We start from the raw sequence: 21,266 nt of genomic DNA, 5'->3' as shown, positions 1-21,266 counted from the left end.
TTAATGGATTGAATATTTTTAAAATTAATTCTCTATTAATAACATTCCAATGATAACAAATCAAATCAATTCTTGCCACATCATAATACAAACAATAAAGCCAATTATACATTCCAAACTAAAAAATTTGGGGAGGCCTTTCCATGTTCTGGCTGTCGAGAGAAAGCTTCTTTCACTTGTTCCTGCGTTCTTCTCTCTTGTTTCCCCCCAGATTCAGCTAGGTAGACCAACTACCTACCTCTAAGGGGCTACTGTACAATTTCTTAATTTTTTGGAAAGGATTCTTTTAAATACTTTTTTAGGACTTTTTTTAAAAAGACTTGATTCTTTTAAAGGGGTTTTTGGAAGAGTTTTTTCAATATATTTTTTCCAAGTTTCCCCCCCATTTCATAATTCTGATCTTCCAGTCATTTTAAGATATCCTTCCTTCCAGAACACTCTCCTGTTTCTTAGTCCAAATTCTAATAATTTTTGAAGAGCTGAGTCCAGGGTGTCGTACATTGTCCTGAGCAAAGGTGGTTGGCATTGCAGGGTAAATATTAGGCTCAAGTGGCATCGCAAATTTTGCACACAGTGATCTCTAGGATAAGCCAGGCATGTGTTGCACTGGGACCTATAGCACTGTGTTTAGAGGTCAATTACAGTTCCCATGATTCTTGGGGGGAAGGAGTCATGTGCTGTAATGTTATGGCATGTCCACAGCCACTAACAACAACCAAGGTGAATAGTTTCTGATGAATTTTCCTTAAAATGTCTTGTCTCAATTATATTTTTAGAGTTTATCATTGCAATGGTGAGCTAGATACTGCAGTTTTTGGTTGTGGTGACCTGCTATTCGATATAATTAGTTAAAGATGTTTCTATATGTAACAACAGCAGCTAGGATTCTATATGCGCAGAAATGGAAGGAAAAAGAAGTTCCAAAGAAGGGATAAGTGAGATAATGGACTATGCAGAACTAGCAAAATTAGCAGTTTTGTGGACAAATAGGCCTTTTTCGGATTATAGTACGCTGAACTCGTAAGGAGGATTTGAGCTATGAGCAACGTAAGTAATTGGATTATAATACTGGGGTTATGATTTGACAAACAGAAGATGGGGTGCAGCAGGAGAGAAATAACAACTCCATGGAAAACAGGGTGGGAAGTTGACGAAAATTAAGAGAAAAGTCAAAATTGTGTTTTGACTGTATATGATTTTTAAAATATTGAAACAATAAAATATAATTGTAAAAGAAGAAGTTGTAACCACTTTTGAGCTTCTGGGTAGGCAGCCTCAGAATGGCTTGTAAATGTACTTTGAAGAAGCCAGCTTTGGCAGAGGCCACTGTGACTTCAATGCCAGCCCATAATAGGCCTTACGGCAGATGGAAGCTGGGCTCTCTTCCGGCACCTCGGAATTCAAAGAGGTCAGCTCAAGCCCTGCTGTTTCCTAGCTCAGGGCACCATATCACCAAAGTCTACCCCTGGGGATTTGGGGGGGGGGGTTGTTGAGTGCTCTCTTGTTGCCACACCTGCTCCTTGCATTTGCTCCTGACCTGAGCACAAGGAGACCCTTTTGTTTCTGGCGGACCACCTGATACAAGCGTTTCCTCACATGCGCAAGCAGACAAATACCTCTGCGCATGCGAAATGCTTTGCTCTGCCTATTTGCTTCTGAATCCCAGTTGCTGGAAACCTCAGGAGCGGGGAGGGCTCATGCGCTCGGGTGCTGCTTGCTGGTTTCCCAAGGCCATCCGGTTGGTCACTGTGAGAACAGGAGGCTGGACTAGATGGGCCATTGGCCTGACCCAGCACAGCCTTTTCTTCTGTTCTTAAGCAACCATAAGGCCTGATTGAAGTGGAAGAAGGTTGCTGTCAGAGCTACCCTAGGTCCCAGCTCACAAAGGACCAACGCTGCTTCGTTGTTAAGTATAAAAGTCTTTATTGAAGTTCAGTTTCACTTCCAGAGCCGCAGCGCGCAGCCCCACGTCTTAAGTCTCAGACCACTGATGCTCCGTCTGAGTCTCCTCCCCCTTGACACCAATTTAAGATTCTAGCCTTGCTCCACCTTCTCCGCTGCTCCTTCCTCCTCTGGGTCCGCCTGCCCGCCGGGGTTCCGCCCTTTCTAGCCTCTTCTCCCGCTGATTCCCCTGAGCCTTCTCCCTCCCTCCGGCGGGCTTTAGGAGCTGGTTCCCCATCCGGGTCTCCTGCTCTTCCGCGCGCCTGCACATTTGAACTTGGCGCGCGCGCCCAGCCAGCAGCTTTCCTCCTGACCGTTCCACTGCTGCTGTCACTGCTTCCCCCATCGGGGGGGCTAGCTGCAACTGACCTCCCCTCCGTCGGAGGCGTGGTCAGCCCTGACTCCCTCTCTGGAGGAGACACTGCTCCTGACACATGTGACTCCTCCCCCCCACTACGCTCTGGTGGGGAAACTGGTCCCGATCCTCCACTGCTGCTTTGGGGTTCCCCTCTGGCTCCTTGTTTCTGGTGCGTCCCCCCTGGGACCCCCCTTGCCCTGACCATCGGCGCCCCCTTCTGGGAATCTTCTGATTCGCTGGAGAAGCTCATGGAATCTCTCGGGCCACTGTCATACTCCCCTACGCTGCCTTCGGATTCTTCCCCTTCGCTCTCCCAATCCTCTCTCCCTAGTGCTCCTGCTCCTGATTCCCTGACAGTTGCGCTCCATAGACAGAGGGGCATGGAGCTGAGCATGGCTGCAAAGCAAAAGGCTGGGGCAAGGTTTTGGAAAATGCTCCATTCAGTTCTGCCAAGCTTCACCTGGAAACCCAAATCCCCTCTATCGTAGGGCAGCAGTATTCTGAGGGCATCTTCCATGGGCCATGGGCCTGATCCAGCAGCCTCTTCTTGTGTTCTTAATGTAGAGCGGTAGCAGAGGAGGGGAATCAGGGTTTCCAGGTGAAGCTGACCTTCTGATCGGCAAGTCCTAGGCTCTGTGGTTAAACCCACAGCGCCACCCGCGTCCCTTTGTAGCAATATAGCAAGTGGGAAAATGAAGAAGGGAGAATCAACAAAAGATCCATGAAAATGTCAATGAATATCAAGCAATACTCATTGGTTAAAATCATGATGCCTGTTTCAGCAAACCAACAAAGCTTTCCAAAGATCTCTGAAGGAAGGGAGGGCTGCTCCTTGACAATATCCGCCCTCCCTTCCCCACAGGTGGGCAGGGTTTGCGGCACCGAGCGAGGCTCACCTGGGCGGGTGCCACCCACCTGCTTGAGCTGGCCTTTGACCCGCCCTCGGCCAGGGAGGACAATGGCCGGCCGGCCGGGGGTGGGCCTAAGGCCAAAAGAAAAGAGGCTGACCCCTGAGCTCAAGCCTCTTTTGCTGTTCTTACGCAGAGCCTTATCTGCTTGCAGTGTTAGTCCCCAGGAATATTCTGGGCACTCGTTCCGTATCGGGGCTGCCACTTCAGTGGCGATACAGGGTTGGGACCCCGCACACATCAAGACACTGGGGCGCTGGCGCTCAACAGCCTACAAAAGTCACATTCGTCCCGGCTCCTCCTCCTTATCACTTGCAATTTAATTGTCTTACAGGTTTGCCCACCATGAAGATCTGGGTTATAGGCCACAGCATTGTCCATTGGGCAGCGGATTATGCACAGTCTCAAAATCGTGGCCATAACCTTAACATCCACCCCAAGGTACGCTTTTGTTGGATGGCCCAGCGGGGCATGCGTTGGTGGAGCTTGATGCCCATGCTGCGTAGTGCCGCAGCGACCCATGGCCCTCCAAGGGTCTTGATTATGCATGCGGGGGAGAACGATCTAGTGGAGCAAAAAGGCATTGCCCTTGCCCTTGCTGCAAGGGCAGATTTAAAAAGCCTACATGCCTTGTACCCATCAATGACCATCGGCTGGTCCAATCTCCTACCCCGTCTTCACTGGAGGGGGGCTTCCAATCCCTCTCACCTCAATTATGCAGTGAGTAAAATTAGCAGGGCCACGTGCAACACCATGCGCCGAATTGGTGGGTTCTCTATCCCACATCCCACCATCACAGCAGATAGAGTTGACCTATTCCGGCGGGACAGGGTGCACCTGACCCCACTGGGCAATGACTTCTGGCTCCACGACTTGCGACGAGCCCTTGGGGACTGGATAGATTGCGGGGTTTGATTGGTCCTCGGTTGTGGGACTTGGCGGCGAGGCCCCTTAGGGCCTCGAGTGGCGGTTCTAGGCCTTGGCAAGGTAGCCTTTAGTCTAACATCAAGTTGGGGGGGGGATGCAGTCATGCTTGCAGGGCCCATTGAAGGGCAAAACCAGGAGTCCCTGGCCCTAGAGCGGCGGCATGTAGGTCAAACTCCCCAGACGAGGTCAGTGGAAGGGCATGCTGTGTAAGTTTGTGCTTTGCAGTCCCCTCTCACTGGATCTCATCTGCCTGCATATCCTCAGCCAGGCGGGCTGAGAGGGTTGCCTGCCAAGGCCTGTGCCAAGTTCCCCACTTCTGAAGCTCAATCAAGTTGTGGCCAATTTGAACCCATACTCTGGTCTCTTGTCTTATCATTTGGGGAAAGGGGTAGGCACCACAGACAGGGTTTAGCGCGTGTGCCCGCAAACGTCTAGTAGCAGGGAGTTCCACAGGGCTTGGCTCTGGGTACATCCCTAGTGAAGACTAGATGAAACTCAGGGGTGCTGGGAACCACCAGAGATTCTCCGTGAGGGAGGTGGAATCATTTGGGTCCTAGTCGTTGAGGGCTTTTCTTTGCTTCAAAGAGCCTTCTTCCCCTGGGGGTTCCCCAGCTTGGGCCTCCCCCCAGTTCTCTGCATCCAGACAGTGCATGACACCCCTGTCCTGAGACCAAGCTTCTGGTCAGCAGAAGCAGGAAGGCCTAGAAGGCCTGGCAAGGCCTGCACAAATCTCTCCAGCCTAACTGTTAGCAGTCAAATGCTGGGACTCCTCCCTGTGATAGGAATTTTGAGGTCTTAGATATATGTTAAATGTTCATAAGTGCACCAACCAAGCACGTACATAGATCAGCACAGGAAGACCGACCTGGAACCATTTTGATTCCCAAACTGTCCCAAACTGACCAAATGTTTTCTCTGCAAGGTCAAAGGAAAATGGAAACGCCTCCCCATTGTCTTTTCCTTCACAACTCCTGTCTTAAGGGTATGTCTGTGTTTGAATAGGGTGAGTCTGTGACCATCCCAGGAACTAAGTATTTATCATTACGAAAGACTGGCCGGGCTCCCCAGGCAATCCAATCAAGTAAAGCCACTTCCGGCCTGCCCAGGAGGTGGGGTTGCGGGCTTCATGCCCACCCCACGTGAGCAGGGGAATCCCGGCCGGGTCTGCCCCCCCCAGCCAGCCAATCAGCTGGCTGGGGGGGCATGGCCTGCCCTATTTAGGGCCGGCGCAGAGGGGGCTCGCCCTCTTTTCGCCGGCTAGCCCTCACGTTTTCCCACCCTCCCTCCCTTTAAGTAGGCTTTAGGTAGGTCTTTGACTTTGCTATGGACTTCGGTCTGTCGCCGCAAGGGGCATGGTAGGAATTTTTCCCAATTGGCAATTTCTAGCCTTTTGGTTTTTCACCTACCTCATAGCAACTCGTCACAACTTCTCGGCATTGGCGGTAGGCATTGGTAAGAAGGGGTTAAGAGGATGTGGGGGGGAGGAACGCCATCACCTCCCCCCAGCGAGCGAAGGGTGGTCCGTTAAAGGACTCCGGGGGGCGTGGCCCTGTCCGAAGCCTATGGAGGTGTGGGCCAAAGGCACGCCCCAGAGCGGTGACCCGGGGGAGCTCCTAGTCGACGTGCCTCGGCAGGAGACTCCCCCGATATTGTGTTGACCCTTCCCCGTGTCTCCAGCAAATGGGCTGGAGCCGGATAGTCGCTAGGACAAATGCCTAAGCCAATGCCTCTCATTCCTGAATTCAATAAAGTTGTGGCCTAATTCGCCCAATTAACCTTAAAATATGGTGTCTCGTGTCTTTATTTATCCTGGTGGGGGGCGGGAACTCGCCACGCAACCTGCTAGACAGGAGATAAACAAGGACAGGAGAAAAACAACATTCAAATTTCTGTTTTAAACATCCCTCGAAATAGTCGCCAGGTGCTCTGTGGGCCTGAGGGTGTCTCAGCCAGGAGAAGTCTGTGGAATTGGGCTGCTGCTGCTGCTGCTGCTGTGTAAACTAAGGCAGAGTGGCTCCAGGACTGCAGTTAATCTGTAAGGAGCTACTCTGAGCACTCTGTGTATGCTCTTTGGCTGTGCTGTTTAGGAGCAAGTTTATTTTCTCAAGTCAAGTCTCACCGCTGCATGACAACCACTGCACGACGGCTTCCATCGGCTGCCAATCTCCCAGAGGTCTGGGGGAAGACGGAATTGAAGCACGAGTTTCTTAGCCAATCAAAATGACCAAGGATTTGAGGGAAAGCTGCCCTTGATTAGTTGCAACTAGTCTCCAATCTCGAGAGACTGAAGCGATGTATGCACTTCAGGCCAGACCTTGGACCCATTTCGAAAGGCAAGCCCCTCATGACGTAGGAGCAATGAAAACTGCTGCTCTGACATCATTTATGACACAGGATGGAATTCTACAGCACCGCTTTCTTATCTTCAAAGGGTCTTCCATTCTCCGGAGTTGGCCAGTTTTCTCGCTTCCTGGGTGAATGTGGCCTAGGTCGCAAGGATTTCCTAAAGAGCAGTCACTTACTGTTCTCTTCTTTCAGTGTTGGGGTCTCCCTATTAGCTTTGGGGGTACATTCTGTCCTTTTGGTCTCTTCCAAGCAATCTTAAATCTTACAAGCTTCTTTTTAAGGCATTTATTCTCTTGTTGCCCTGTGTCTTCCTTGAGCTATTTTAACTCCCCTTCATTAGCAAGCTCTTGCCTTCCAAGGTAATATCTGTCTCCTATCTCCTGACAAGGTTCCAGCTGCTAGTTTGCTGTTGTTGTTGTTTAGTCGTGTCCGCCTCTTTGTGACCCCCTGGACCAGAGCACGCCAGGCCCTCCTGTCTTCCACTGCCTCCCTCATGCTGGTAGCTTCCAGAACACTGTCCCACCATCTCGTCCTCTGTCGTCCCCTTCTCCTTCTGCCCTCCATCTTCCCCAACATCAGGGTCTTTTCCAGGGAGTCTTCTCTTCTCAGGAGGTGGCCAAAGTATTGGAGCCTCAACTTCACGATCTGTCCTTAGTCTTCCTAAAATAGTACTCATTATAAGCAGTTTTCCAATACTTTTCTATATTTATAGATAATATTGGGGTACACAACAGCCTTCTGTTCAGAGAGACTCTCTACTCAGCTTTTAGGGTGTCCATGTAAATAGTACTCTTTGAGGACAGACAGTCTCTTATATGGATTTTGATCACCTTTTAAAATCATTAAACTTGTAGCAGGAACCCCCCCACCCCAATCATTCAGTTTGTACAAACTTCACACACACTCACACTCACACACTACATACGCCACGCTTCTGTTATAAATTCATAGAAAAATCAACCATACATCGGATTTGCACTGTTCCACTTTTATTTTACTCCATGAAGGAAAGACTACAAAATGGGGAAGGTTTGATACAGGCACCATAATCCCTTCACCATCCCAGCACATCCACAAGAGCCCTGCCCAGTTGCTATGCCAACCCTGATGGTCCTAGACAGAAGACAATCAAGATCACAAAGAACTTGCATATGGGAGTGGGTTCAGCATGGACTGGAACAAAGGACAATGATCAGATCTTCCCTCAGGGGACAGGAAACTGCGACTACATTTTGTCTTCAGAAAATGACTCATGGGGAGGAGGTGAAGGGAACCAGCCAGGTGACAGGACACTCAGGTTACCACCGCAACTCCTCCCTCAACCGCTCCTTTCTGTAATGTATGCATGATGTTTCTGGGCTTGACCTAGAGGATGGGAATTTCAAAAGTTTTTATAAGGTCTTGCACACCATTTTTCTGTGTCTTTTCTCTCTCCTGCTAGTGAGGGGAACACCCTGTTGCAACAGTTCAATAAAGGCCAAGCCTACAGGCTGCTGTTTTGCTCCAAGTTATCCTGGTTGGTGTCTTTGTTTTTGTCCAAGGGAGCCCTTGGATTTTTGCGGTAACAAATTTTTGCGGTAACGCATTCCCTGTACAATTTGCCCCTTGGGAGACCAGAGTTTGAATCCCCACTTGGCCATGGGGTGGGGGGTCAGTCAGTGCCTGTCAGCCTGGTCTACCTCCCAGAAAGTGGGAGAAGCAACAAGAGGAACAGCCATTTTACATCTGGTCCTAACCAATGTTGCTGACCTGGTTAGTGGGGTAGAAGTGGAAGGATCATTAGGCGCGAGTGATCATGCTCTTCGGAAGTTTACTATACAGCGGAAAGGAGCAGCCAAGCATACTAGGACTCAATTTCTCGACTTTAAGAAAGCTGACTTCATAAAACTTAGGGAAGTGCTGGGTGAGATCCCATGGACAGTAATACTAAAAGGAAAGGGAGTTCATGATGGCTGGGAGTTTGTTAAGAGGGAGATAGTAAAAGCACAACTTCAGGCAATACCAATGAGACGGAAACATGGAAGGTGCATAAAGAAGCCAGGGTGGCTATCTAAAGAACTTTTAACTGAGTTAAGATTAAAAAAGGATGTGTACAAAAAATGGAAAAGGGGGGAAACCACCAAAGAGGAATTCAAACAAATAGCCAGCACGTGTAGACACAAAGTCAGAAAAGCTAAAGCACAGAATGAACTCAGGCTTGCTAGAGAGGTTAAAAGCAACAAAAAAGGCTTTTATGGGTATGTTCGTAACAAAAGGAATAACAAAGAAACAGTGGGGTCACTCAGAGGAGAAGATGGTGAAATGCAAACAGGGGACACAGAAAGGGCTGAACTCAATGCCTTCTTTGCCTCAGTCTTCTTCGATAAAGAAAACAATGCCCGACCTGAAGAATTTGGAGCAACTGATTCAGCAGAGGAAACACAGCCCAGAATAACTAAGGAGATAGTACAAGAATACTTGGCTAGTCTAGATGTATTCAAGTCTCCAGGGCCAGATGAACTGCATCCAAGAGTATTAAAAGAACTGGCAGATGTGATCTCAGAACCACTGGCAGTCATCTTTGAGAATTCCTGGAGAACAGGCGAAGTCCCGGCAGACTGGAGGAGGGCAAATGTTGTCCCTATTTTCAAAAAGGGAGAAAGAGAGGACCCAAATAATTACCGCCCAGTCAGTCTGACATCAATACCAGGGAAGATTCTGGAGCAGATCATTAAGCAAACAGTCTGTGAGCACCTAGAAAGGAATGCTATGATCACCAATAGTCAGCATGGATTTCTGAAAAATAAGACATGTCAGACTAACCTGATCTCGTTTTTTGACAGAATTACAAGCCTGGTAGATGAAGGGAACGCAGTGGATGTAGCCTACCTTGATTTCAGCAAGGCATTTGACAAGGTGCCCCATGATATTCTTGTAAAGAAGCTGGTAAAATGCGGTCTTGACTATGCTACCACTCAGTGGATTTGTAACTGGCTGACTGACCGAACCCAAAGGGTGCTCATCAATGGTTCCTCTTCATCCTGGAGAAGAGTGACTAGTGGGGTGCCACAGGGTTCTGTCTTGGGCCCGGTCTTATTCAACATCTTTATCAATGACTTGGATGATGGACTCAAGGGCATCCTGATCAAATTTGCAGATGACACCAAACTGGGAGGGGTGGCTAACACCCTAGAGGACAGGAACACACTTCAAAACGACCTTGACAGATTAGAGAACTGGGCCAAAACAAACAAGATGAATTTTAACAGGGAGAAATGTAAAGTATTGCACTTGGGCAAAAAAAATGAGAGGCACAAATACAAGATGGGTGACACCTGGCTTGAGAGCAGTACATGTGAGAAGGATCTAGGAGTCTTGGTTGACCACAAACTTGACATGAGCCAACAGTGTGACGCGGCAGCTAAAAAAGCCAATGCAATTCTGGGCTGCATCAATAGGAGTATAGCATCTAGATCAAGGGAAGTAATAGTGCCACTGTATTCTGCTCTGGTCAGACCTCACCTGGAGTACTGTGTCCAGTTCTGGGCACCACAGTTCAAGAAGGACACTGACAAACTGGAACGTGTCCAGAGGAGGGCAACCAAAATGGTCAAAGGCCTGGAAACGATGCCTTCTGAGGAACGGCTAAGGGAGCTGGGCATGTTTAGCCTGGAGAAGAGGAGGTTAAGTGGTGATATGATAGCCATGTTCAAATATATAAAAGGATGTCACATAGAGGAGGGAGAAAGGTTGTTTTCTGCTGCTCCAGAGAAGCGGGCACGGAGCAATGGATCCAAACTACAAGAAAGAAGATTCCACCTAAACATTAGGAAGAACTTCCTGACAGTAAGAGCTGTTTGACAGTGGAATTTGCTGGCAAGGAGTGTGGTGGAGTCTCCTTCTTTGGAGGTCTTTAAGCAGAGGCTTGACAACCATATGTCAGGAGTGCTCTGATGGTGTTTCCTGCTTGGCAGGGGGTTGGACTTGATGGCCCTTGTGGTCTCTTCCAACTCTATGATTCTATGATTCTATTCTATGATTCTATGATTCTAGGGCTGTTGTGGAGATTGAATGAGGAGGGAGAGAACCACCTTGAAGGAAAAGGTGGGATAAAAATGCAATAAAAAATTAGCCCTGGAGCATTTTTGTTCATTACCTTGATATCCCACCTTTGCTCTGAGGAGCCCAAGATGGGGCACGTCATTAACTTCTCCCACATTTTGTCATCACAACGACCCTGCAGGCAGGTTAGGCTGGGAGGAAATAACTGGCTGCGGAGAGTCCCAAGCCCGGAAGGAAGCTAGGCTGATAGCAGAGAGACACTTTAGGAGGGGGTCCTACTGCAAGAGGCCCCACTGCCCCCACAAAACAGGAAAGGGTTGCCAAGGGAAAACCAGAAGGAAAAATCGGGGGAGGAAAGGAGGTGGGGGAAGAATGCACGTCAGAGAGAAACTGCGGCTCATTTGCATCAACTATTTCTTGTGACTTTCAAATTCATCCAATGTTAGCAAGAGCTAATGGAAAGTGTCAGGGAGCTAGCAGTGCCTTTTACCAGCTTTGTCTGGTTCGCTAGCTGCGGTAGGGCCATTCCTGGACGACGGATTGCCCCATTCCCCACTCCCTATAGGTCTTCAGCCCCTCTTATTTCTCTGAGTCCCTGTCATAGAATAGGGCGGGACTACTGTTCCTCGCACCATACAGTTGTGCTGGTTGAGACTGATGGGCTTTGGACGGATAGTCCAAAACATCTGGAGGGCACCAGGTTGACAAAGGCTGTTCTCTATTATGGTCTGTGACGAAGTCTTCCTGAAGCAAGCTTTGCCTGGCTTTCATCTTTCCCCATTATTATTATTATATTCATCCACAAATCTCAGGGCGGTTTACCACCTAAAACTGCAATATAAAAAACACAAAATGCATAATAAAAATAAGAAGAAAAACAAGCATCCCCCCACCCAACATATCTAGAAAGATATCAGGTGTCAATCAGCCAAAGGCTGGGTTGAAGAGGAACATTTTCGCCTGACACCTACAGATAGGTTGCAAAGGTGCCAGGCGAGCCTCCCTGGAGAGAGCCTTCCACAAACAGGGAGCCACTGCAGAAAAGGCCTGTTCTTGTGTAGCCACCCTCCTCTCGGGGAGGAGGCACCCGAAGAAGGGCCTCAGAGGATGAATTTCCTTTGGAAACGCCTTTATCCTTTGTAGAAAGCACCGAGGCCCAGTTCGTCATCCCTAGGCCCCCTTGAAAGGTGGGGTGGTCTGTTCTTCTCATCCTGCGGACTCTCTTCTCTCTTCCAGTTGTCACCCGCATTCCGAGATCTGGTTTCTGGACCGAGCTCTCTACTGGCATTTCCTCACCACAACCTTCACCGCTTACTGCCGGCTCCTGATCACCCACCTGGGGCTGCTGCATTGGCAGTATGCCTTCACCAGCTACGGTATCAGCCCCCAGGCTAAAGTGAGAGAACGACAGGTGGCCCCTCCCTTTTCCTAGGCTCTGCCACTCCTGCTCATTCTGTCTTCACAAAAGCCCTGTGAGGGAGGTCAGGCTGAGAGTGAGTGACTGGCCAGATGTCACCCAGTGAGCTTCATGGCCAGACGGGAATTTGAACCCCGGCCTCCCGGGCCCTAGACCGACATTCTGATCCACTGTTTCTTCCCAGCTGTTGTCTGGACCCAAGTTTGAGAAACACTGCTCTTACCACTATGCCACACCACCTCTACACTGACTGGCTGCTGCTCTCCAGGGCTTCAGGTGGCATGGTGGGGGTCTCTCCAGCCCCCCTTGCAGATACCAGTGAGGATTTGCCTGCAACATAAATGCTCTTGCCTCTGAACTTGAACACTGACTCTCCAGGATTTGGGCCCTGGATCTGCACACTAGACTTCTGTGGAGGCAGCCGAGAAGAGCATTCGCCTTTTTTGCTGCTGCTGCTGCATCACAGCTTTAAGCTTCTGGTCTTTGCTCGCCCCCCTCCCCAGCCTAGCCCATTCCCTGCTAGGTTGCATCTGTCCATGGAGGTCCCCCTGCAAGAGCTATGCTTCTCGGCCATACTGGCATCCTGTCCTGCATTTACTCAAGTGAAAATCCCACGGTGCCCCCTGCCCCCCCCATGCTCACTGCCAAGGATTTTGCTGCGCTTGCCTGTGCTTTTGCTGGTTTTGTAAACTGCTTTGAGCGTTTTTGTTCTACAATCAAGCAACACATACTTTTCATGAAATAGTGAAATGGAAACATGGCCACCTGCCCAACCTGAGGAGGTGTGTGCAGATCTCCAAAAACAGATTGGGTTTTCGTTGGAAGGGGACAACACCTGCTTCTGGTGCTCATGAGCAATAGTGAGTGAGTGTCAGTTGCAATCAAAGTGTACTTCCTGCATTGCAGGGGGTGGGCTGGATGACCCTTGGGGATCTCTGAAGCCTACAATTCTCTAGAATCTGAGGCAAAAGAGTGTTTAGCTTGGGTGTTGGTGCCAAATGAAGGCCTTTCTGCGGCAAATAGCCTGGATTGGCATAGATTTTTTCTTTGGGCCTTTCCCTGAACCCCTACATTTGGGACTTGCTTCCAGAAAAATGTGCAGGACAGACCTGCAGCCATTCCATGTAAAGAGAAAAGACCCCCCCCCCCCAAAAAGAGACCTCTATGCTGACTTGCCCTTTTCAGGATAGTTTCATCCAGGTTCCAAAATGTCACATTGATCTCAACAAAATTCATTTCAAGTTAGTGTGCATATAGCCATAGCCTTATATTACTGTTAAGTTTGCTTCAGATGATTCAATTGGTTTCACTTCTGCCGTGTGTGTTTGCCAAAGGACTGGCCATGGACTTTTTTGCCTGTTCTTAAAGACCACAAAGACCACACAGAGAGAGCAACTTGCGTAGGGGAAACTTCTGCACCAAATGCATCAGCGAACCCAATGCACCCAGGTATCTCTGCCTCGTGTGAGATACAGATAGGTAGCCGTGTTGGTCTGCCATAGTCAAAACAAAAAAGATTTTTTCCTTCCAGTAGCACCTTAAAGACCAACTAAGTTAGTTCTTGGTATGAGCTTTCGTGTGCATGCACACTTCTTCAGAGAGTGGTTGCCAGTCAGTGCAGAGCAACCTTTCTCCACCTTGGGTCACCCAATGTTGTGGGAGTACAAGGCCCATCATCCCTGACCACTGGTCCTGCTAATGAGGTCCTGACCACTGGTGGCTTGGGCGTGCTGCAGGCCCCGTGGTGAGTGCCGCCCAGCATTTTGTCACCCACCTCAGTGGTGACGCCCAGAGTGGCACACAACCACCGCACCCCCTTCCTCTGTCCTTGCCTGCAGAGACAATGGAATGCATTCCTCCTGTCATAACCCTGTTTTTCTCAAGGGACAGAGTTAAGAGCTTTCAGCAGCAGTAGCCACCTCCAAGGATGCTGTGTTTTGATAATCAGTTGGTGTTTGTTTCAGGCTGCTTTGGGCACCATTCAGTGCAGTGACATAGCGTATGAGCACACTCAACTAAACTTGCCATTTGTGGGCACTCTCAGTTGGCATCTCTGTGGTTGGCAATGGTGGGAAAACAGAACTGAGATCTCTGTAAGAAGCTGGTGAGGTGGGCAAGGGGGCTTGGCTTAGCTCAGGCAAGGGACTGTTGGATGGCCTCCTTAAGTACAACTGATTGCCCGTTTTGATGAAGAGCAAAGAACTGAAGAGGTTGTGCCTCAACCTACCAGGCACTTTCTTGGCAGAAACAGTGACGTCGCAGAGATGGGTACCTTAGGGGGTATGGAAATCAGCAGCTCTGCAACTTACATCCATTGGAGGGGTCGGGCCTCTGAGCACCCCAAGTGCCTCACTTCACAAACAGGCAGACTTCAGAGCCTAGGTGGGTGCTGGTGTGGTAGGTTCTTTCATGGAGCTTTCACTGTGTTAGACCATGGAAGGCTGGGATGCTAACGAAACTGCTCCATGGAGTAAATATTGTGGGTGTTTAGAAATCAAATCTAAAAATGCATATTCTTACTAGTAAGCATGTGTGGGGATTAAAATCACAGAGCAGTATTGCTGTTAGGTGGACTCAGACCAATGCAATTGGTAGAGAAGGCTCTGTGTTATTTCATTTCACCTCCTCTCTTGGGAGGGAAGAAGCAAAGAAGTATTTTCTGTTCCTTCTCTCTCTCTCTCTCTCTCTCTCTCTCTCTCTCTCTCTCTCTCTTCAACCAGCCAATGGGAGAAGACTTGTATCTGCTTGCTCCAGCATCAGGCTCATGCCTGAGGCTGCTTTCACTGTAAATACAAGTATTTTACCTGCATTTATTTTTAAAGCTGTTGTTGCTAAGGACAGGTGCTTGACTGTGAGTAAACTATACGTTTTAAGCATACTTCCCAGTCAGTGGCCTGTTTCTATAATAAATGGGGTAATAGAAGGAGGAGATCAGCCTAAAGGCTTTTGTTTTTACTGTTTAAGATGCTCAGCAACACAAGCAATAAGCTGATGTTTTGTCTGTTGGCCGAGTTTGTGGAGGATAAAATTTGGTTAACATATTCCCTCACCTACATGGTAAAACCTAACCAACATCTACCATAATGTGAAATCAAGCTATTCCAGGAGGTGTGCCGGAAGCTGAGGAGTGAGGGAGCAAATCATTCGATTCTGCTCCCTTGCCTCAGCCATGACCCCTCTGGTGGTGGGCAGACTGGGGGGTAGACTTTCTTGAAGCCTTCTCTTCCACAGTAGCCGGGCCTGTACAGTCATTGCATTGCTGGTGGTGCCAGATCACAGGGCCTCTCTCAGAGCAGCAAGATACCAGGTCAGAGCTCAATCTGGCTTTATTGCTCTTCAGTTGTTGGCAATTGTGTAGTGGATCCAGTCTTCAAAGATGCAGACCTTGGTGTACAGCCCCAGCCGGTTCTCTTCACTGCAGCTTTTCTTCCAGGACAGCAGTCCTTGGAGGACTTCTTCACACACCAGGGGGCTGCCCACATCTCCCTAAGACATAGACAACAGCTTTGGGACTCTTCAGGGGACAGGATCAAATCATGGCAATTTCTCACTGTTGTTATTTGAACTCTCAGGCCCTGGAGCACTGCCTGCAGCAGGAGAGAGGGAGCTGTGTGAGGCTTTCCCCAGCAACAAGTACCTCCTGAGTGGTCCCAAGAAGTTGGCTCTTGCAGCTGGAGAATTTCCCTTCCCCTGTTGGGGTGGGTGTGCGCTTGCGCTTACAGCCCCTCTGTCCCTCTCAAGAATGCGGGAATGACATAAATGCTATTTAACTTTGATATGGGGAGGATTTGGCACATGTCTGTTTATTGTACTTTTCAAATATATTATGCTTTGTTGTTTAGTTCTGGTTAATGTCCGGCCAGTAGCTACTAGCCTGCCTACGGAGCATGCTTGTGCTTGTGAGTGATTTGGTTGGAGACAGCTCTAGTCTGAAGGGAAGCATTCATCTATGGTGTGTGTGGATGCACATAATTAGACCATGTTACTGAACTCAAAATCAGGGACACCTATATGACCTTACCTCCCACCAAAAAGTGCAGGTGCAGGGGGCCACCAAAACCACACCTCTCACCCATGGCTTGAAGTGGCTAGGAGCACACATGCCCATCTGGGAGGCCAGGCAAGGCATGCAGGCTCCTCTAGGCACCCATCTCATCAGCCCTGCAGGACCATCTCCCAGGTTGGCCAGTGGTGCTATTGGAACTGTGAGTGGAGCGCCAAGTGGCGCTTGGATAGAAGAAAGATAGAGACAGCAGGTGAGAGTTGCAGGAAGAGAGGGAGGGAGAGAGGAAGAAGAGCAGTCCTGGTGGTCATGGAGAAAATCACAGGCAGAGCATGAAAGGTGACAAAAAGCAAACCTTTAGAGTTTCTGGTCCATGGTCTCTCCCAGCTTCAGGTGTACTGATACAGCTTCTGGCCAAGATCACAAGGGAGTCAAGGTATGCCTCTGCTTGTCTGCTCCCCGCCCCCCAATCACTGGACTTCCCAGTGAAAAGTGAAGAGCCTCACCTTGCAGGCATCTTGGCTGCTGTCCAGCTGTCCAGCACAAAGCATCCTGTCAGTGAACCATCCTGGGTAGACATTGTTGCACGTGGTATCAGATGTGACTGGAAGGTAGGAGAACTGCAGAAGGTTGTCTGTTCCATCAGCTGTAAGCCCAAAATATGTTGATCCTGAGCAGCTGCCTGGGGCAAGGCAGGAGGGAGACTCTTATGCTCAGGCCTCACCCCTCTCGCCTTGAGCTCTTTCTGCTTCAAGGGGGCACTGTCACCTGCCATGAATCTATCATAGTACAATGAATTGTTGGTGCCTCCCTCCCACCATTTGCCGTTCATCTACCCTTCCCTTTTTTGCATGGTGTCATTTATCTCATGCATCACAATAGCCTCCAGAAGATCAAAAGAGACTACGAGGCTCTGGGCAGGAAATTGAAGCAATTAAATGCACAAATTGTCATCTCATCTGTCCTCCCAGTTAAACGACGTGGCCCAGGGAGAGAGGGAAAAATAGTGGAAGTGAACAGCTGGCTTCGCAAATGGTGTAAACAGGAACGGTTTGGATTCTTAGATCACGGACTGCAGTTTATTGAAGATGGACTTCTGGCAAGCGATGGGCTGCACCTCACAACGGTTGGGAGGAATGTTTTTGCCAAAAATCTCAGAAACCTCATCAGGAGGGCTTTAAACTGACTAATGTGGGGGAGGGAGACAGTGGTCCTGAAGGTAGGAGTCTATCAATTGATGAAGATGATCATCCCAATGTCAAAGACCAAATGAAGCAAACAGCACGCAGACCTAGTGGTGGGAGGAAAAAATCCTTAAATAAGAGACACGGGGGAATGATTAATGGACTTCAATGTCTGTACACTAATGCGCAAAGCATGGGAAATAAACAAGATGAGCTTGAGCTCTTGGTGCAGCAAACTAAATATGACATAATAGGCATCACTGAAACCTGGTGGGATAAGTCCCACGATTGGAATGTAATAATGGAGGGATACAATCTATTTCAGAGAAACAGACCAGACAAGAAAGGAGGAGGAGTGGCGTTATATGTCAGGGATGTGTATACCTGTGAAGAGATCCAAGATTTAGAACCTCAAAGCCCAAGTGAGAGCATTTGGGTCAAAATTAAGGGAGAGAAGAATAACAGTGACCTCATTGTGGGAGTTTACTATAGATCCCCAAGCCAAACGGAGGACATAGATGATGCCTTCCTGGAACAGATGGCCAAGCATGCAAAAGGAAGGGAGATAGTAGTAATGGGGGACTTCAATTACCCGGATATTTGTTGGATGTCAAACTCAGCCAAGAGCATAAGGTCAAACAGATTCCTCACTGGCCTTGCAGACAACTTCATTGTCCAGAAAGTGGGAGAAGCAACAAGAGGAACAGCCATTTTAGATCTGGTCCTAACCAATGTTGATGACCTGGTTAGTGGGGTAGAAGTGGAAGGATCATTAGGCGCAAGTGATCATGCTCTTCTGAAGTTTACTATACAGCGAAAAGGAGCAGCCAAACATACTAGGACTCAATTTCTTGACTTTAAGAAAGCCGACTTCATAAAACTTAGGGAAGTGCTGGGTGAGATCCCATGGACAGTAATACTAAAAGGAAAGGGAGTTCATGATGGCTGGGAGTTTGTTAAGAGGGAGACAGTAAAAGCACAACTTCAGGCAATACCAATGAGACAGAAACATGGAAGGTGCCTAAAGAAGCCAGCGTGGCTATCTAAAGAACTTTTAACTGAGTTAAGATTAAAAAAGGATGTGTACAAAAAATGGAAAAGGGGGGAAACCACCAAAGCGGAATTCAAACAAATAGCCAGCACGTCTAGACACAAAGTCAGAAAAGCTAAAGCACAGAATGAACTCAGGCTTGCTAGAGAGGTTAAAAGCAATAAAAAGGCTTTTATGGGTATGTTCGGAGCAAAAGGAAGAACAAAGAAACAGTGGGGTCACTCAGAGGAGAAGATGGTGAAATGCAAACAGGGGACACAGAAAGGGCTGAACTCCTCAATGCCTTCTTTGCCTCAGTCTTCTCCGATAAAGAAAACAATGCCCGAATAGTCAGCATGGATTTCTGAAAAATAAGTCATGTCAGACTAATAGTGCCACTGTATTCTGCTCTGGTCAGACCTCACCTGGAGTACTGTGTCCAGTTCTGGGCACCACAGTTCAAGAAGGACACTGACAAACTGCAACGTGTCCAGAGGAGGGCAACCAAAATGGTCAAAGGCCTGGAAACGATGCCTTATGAGGAACGGCTAAGGGAGCTGGGCATGTTTAGCCTGGAGAAGAGGAGGTTAAGGGGTGATATGATAGCCATGTTCAAATATATAAAAGGATGTCACATAGAGGAGGGAGAAAGGTTGTTTTCTGCTGCTCCAGAGAAGCGGACACGGAGCAATGGTTCCAAACTACAGGAAAGAAGATTCCAAGAAAGACTACAAGAAAACTACAAGATTCCAAGAAAACTACAAGAAAGAAGAACTTCCTGACAGTAAGAGCTGTTTGACAGTGGAATTTACTGCCAAGGAGTGTGGTGGAGTCTCCTTCTTTGGAGGTCTTTAAACAGAGGCTTGACAACCATATGTCAGGAGTGCTCTGATGGTGTTTCCTACTTGGCAGGGGGTTGGACTCGATGGCCCTTGTGGTCTCTTCCAACTCTATGATTCTATGATTCTAGGTGGGTCAATATTGTTCTCCCTAGAGTTTTTCTGCCTCAGCCTGGGTTGAAAGATTCCTTGATGACCCTCAAGGATTCTTGTAGGCAGGCAGTCAAATGCACAAGTTGCCCTCCTATTTCACATGAGAACAGAGCAGCCAACAGCAGAGAATGGACTTTATTCCCTGTGGGAGACAGATTGTGTGCAAAGGGTGTGAAGCAGGCTTATACCCACCTCCTGCTGCATTGAGCTGAGGACAACACCCATTCTTGGCTGATGAGGGCCCCACTGCAGACATGGTGCACTGACTGGAGGGAGACTTCCCATGGCACAGAATCTTGTTGGCACTTGGCACTACCAACTTCTCAGCAGCTGCAATAGCTCAATATATAATTGGTAGAGGGAAAAATCAAGACTTCTTCAATGGTTAGGAACATGCTAAAATGCAACGTGGCCTCATGAACTCAGGAAATGGTATCCAGCCTATCCCATGACATCTGTCAGCCAGACTACGGTAGCTAGATGAGGGCGCTGCATGCAATCTCTTCCTGCTCGTAAACAAAGGCTCAACTTTTTGCCACCATATCCTGCTTTCCACCTCCATCTCCCTGCATAGGAATCCTTTGAATTATTGGTCTCATATTGCAAGTAAGTGTGGCTGGCAACTGTTCCTGATTAATTTCTGCCAGAGTTCTACATACCATCACTCATACTGCTAAAATAAAAGCCACAGTTTTAAACCACAGGAAAGATCATAATGTATTATTGTAGACTATTCCAAAACAGTAACTATAACAAGTAACTATATAGTACACTGCTGGTTTGCCCCATGTAATAGTGACATTTCCTCTTTGTACAATCAGCCCAAATAATTGACTGCTTTTGATTATTCTGATATGAGCTGTTAATTTATTTTCTTACAACCTGCACATATATATGTACTGTATAAGTGTATTGTTATATATGGGAATAAAATCAGCATGAAAACATCATTAAAATGCCATTAAATACTAATTAGTTAACAGAGTTGAGATTCCTGCATTGCAGGGGATTGAACTAGATGACCCTAGGGGTCCCTTCCAACTCTACAATACTATGAAAGAAGATTCATGTTACAAAGGCTTCTCTAAACATTAAAGTTTTCAAAAGATGTCTGAAGGGAGGGATGGCTCTTGGTGGCAGGGAGTTCCACAGGGCAGTGGCTGCCACACCAAAGGCTCAATCCCTAATGACGTCCAGCTAAACCTCAGGGTTCATTGGGGTGAGGAGTCCAGCAGAAGTGCCCCATCAACAGATCTTGGTGGTCACGTTGGAAAGTAAGTACTTTGGGGTCTCATGGTACTTTGGGACCGAGTTGCTTAGGGATATGTCAGTTTCACACAGTGTTACAGAACAAATTCAGTGATGGACAGCACAGATTGACCAAATGCTGCTATGGTTAGTCTAACACCACTGAGATTTTTTAATAAAGTGGGGCTGGGTGAATAGTCTGAATGGTCAGTGTAGAGAGTGGGTTTTTGGGTTGTATCCAACTAAGTAATACTCAGAGTTGTCCCACTGAAATCAGTGAACTTAAGTTAGGCATGCCCTTTAATATCAGTGGGTTAAATCTGAGTATGACTGATAATGGAGATAGCCCTCCTGCATTTCTGTTTCCTGGCTTAACTGCCTGGTTCTCCTTCCCCTCCTCTGTTGCCAGGACACCTCTACTTGCACACTGAAATCTTAGCCCTCTTCTGGATTGATGGCCGTGGATTTGCATTCCAGCTTCTGTACTGTAGTTTTGTTCATCCTCACCCAACATTTCATGACTATTCTTGGGCAGATAAACTGTTCAGATTTGGGGGGGGGTTGTACCTGCAAGAGCCGCCAGCAGTAAACTGCAACTCAGCCACAGCATGTTCTCTTCTCTCAAACTGGCCTCACTGAGAATGCGGAGTCCTGTGTGCACCTGGAAGTCGTCTAATCTCCCAGAATGGAGAGAAGAGAAGAAAGAATGTTTACACAGCTTTCACATTGACTCTTGTCCATGCAGTTAGGCTATTTTTAGTAACATTTCTGAAGGAGATAAGATTGTTGCTCCTTTGGGTTTGTAGGAGGTCTGGGCTGTAGGTTCCCCAAGTTTTCAGAGTGTTTTGTATTCAGACCCGCATTGGGGCAT

The 21,266-nt window shown here is 48.1% G+C and overlaps 2 long non-coding RNA genes across 2 annotated transcripts; one reads left to right on the top strand and one right to left on the bottom strand.

The window, feature by feature from the left end:
* The first annotated feature begins 387 nt into the window (after positions 1 to 387).
* On the top strand, positions 388 to 19,845 carry LOC310748324. The gene is made up of 2 exons (XR_014541296.1): positions 388 to 1,047; positions 19,574 to 19,845. It is a non-coding gene; the product is annotated as an uncharacterized lncRNA (long non-coding RNA).
* On the bottom strand, positions 15,247 to 16,719 carry LOC310748312. Its single transcript, XR_014541278.1, has 2 exons — positions 16,448 to 16,719; positions 15,247 to 15,525 (listed from the first exon to the last, which is right to left on the bottom strand). It is a non-coding gene; the product is annotated as an uncharacterized lncRNA (long non-coding RNA).
* Positions 19,846 to 21,266: the final 1,421 nt, after the last annotated feature.

The sequence above is a fragment of the Podarcis filfolensis genome (assembly GCF_964270895.1).
Source record: "Podarcis filfolensis genome assembly, chromosome: 13".
Lineage (NCBI taxonomy): Eukaryota > Metazoa > Chordata > Lepidosauria > Squamata > Lacertidae > Podarcis > Podarcis filfolensis.
This window is presented reverse-complemented; position numbering and strand designations above follow the sequence as displayed.